At 38.8% G+C, this 1,548-nt stretch overlaps 1 pseudogene; it reads left to right on the top strand.

Annotated features, from left to right (window-relative positions):
* Positions 1 to 759: 759 nt before the first annotated feature.
* LOC114042466 lies at positions 760 to 1,297 on the top strand (annotated as a pseudogene).
* Positions 1,298 to 1,548: the final 251 nt, after the last annotated feature.

The raw sequence follows: 1,548 nt of genomic DNA, 5'->3' as shown, positions 1-1,548 counted from the left end.
TGACTTACTTCTTATTCAACCATCTTGGCTCCTGGAAGTGGAACCCACATTCTCTTTTTTTTTTCTCACTAATATAGACACTACCCAAGTTCAGATTCTCATCACCTATTGCCTAGATTATAGCAGTAGTTTCAAAAAAGGTCTCCTAACAGCTAGTGTATCCTCTCTCCAGTCCATCCTCCATTCAGCTGTCAAAGTGATTTTCTTTAAACATAAAGTCAGATCATGTCAATCCCTTAGACAATAAATTCCAATAGCTCCCTGATACCTCGTGGATGAAAACATTTCCACTTAGGATTAAAAACATATCATAAACTGACTCCAATCTATCTTTCCAGATTTATTCTGTTTTATTTCACTCCATATGAAGCCCTTCCCACAGGCTTCTAAGTATTGAGATAACTCCCCAAGAAAAGGGAATCAAGAGCATGGCTACTCAGGATTTGAGAGGAAAGCGAATAAGATCTGAGAAATTAGAAAGTGGAGCAATAATGTTGTATGACATGAAGGCAGCCCATATCCATGGAGATAAGGTTGAAATCAATTAACAAATATTTATTGAGTACTTCCTAGGTGCCAGGTACTAAACTAAGTGTTAAGCATGAAAATGCAGAGAATAAAATAACATCTACTCCTGATATGTTTATATTCTAATGTGCAATATGGACAGTACATGTAAAATTATATACCACAGATAGTTACTATTAGAAATATACACACATATGCATATATACACATGCCAAAACAAGACAACGATAAATGTTCAAAAACAACCATCAGATTAGTGTTCTGATGGCTGCTGGATACTGTCTTGTGGGAACCATCAACTCTACAATTCACACAGTTTACACACTGCATCTCCCCTTTTGTAGTCATTGACCACTTTTTCCGTGAAATCCCAGCCATGTTGAAACTCCCCTGTGTTGACACATCACACTATGAAAGAAGAATCTATGTGAGTGCTGTAATCTTCCTCCTAATTCCCTTTTCCATCATTCTTCCTTCTTATGGTCAGATTCTCCACACTGTGCTTCACATTAGATCCGTGGAGGCCCAGAAAAAAGCCTTCTCCATTTGTTCCTCCCACCTGACTGTGGTTGTCATGTACTATGGGCCATTTATCTTTACATACATGAGGCCAAAGTCCTATCATACTCCTGGTCAGGACAGCATCTTAGCCATCTTATATACCATTCTTACTCCCATGCTCAACCCTATTATCTACAGCCTCAGAAATAAAGATGTCTTATGTGCCCTGAAGAAGGTTTTAGGAAAGGCCCTAATGCACAGAAAGTAAGATTTATGTAAAATTAGATTCAATGCTCATGGTTGTTGTCCTTCATTCTGGAAGAGGACCACAATGCCATCACTGTGCTAGAGTCAAATTACAGTGAGTCCAACTGTGACTGATCAGACCAATATGAGCTCCAAATGTTCTACCACATGTTGGGCACAAATAGTCCAGGTGAACATTTGGGGTGGATTCTCTGAATTTGTGCATCTCCCATTTCTTTTGAGCTACTTCAGTTTTGCTTTGCTCATAGAGCA

Source organism: Vombatus ursinus, unplaced genomic scaffold (assembly GCF_900497805.2).
Source record: "Vombatus ursinus unplaced genomic scaffold, bare-nosed wombat genome assembly UNPS02014460.1, whole genome shotgun sequence".
In the NCBI taxonomy this organism is placed as follows: Eukaryota; Metazoa; Chordata; class Mammalia; order Diprotodontia; family Vombatidae; genus Vombatus; species Vombatus ursinus.
Note: the sequence above shows the minus strand (reverse complement) of the source record. Positions and strands in the feature narration are given on the sequence as shown.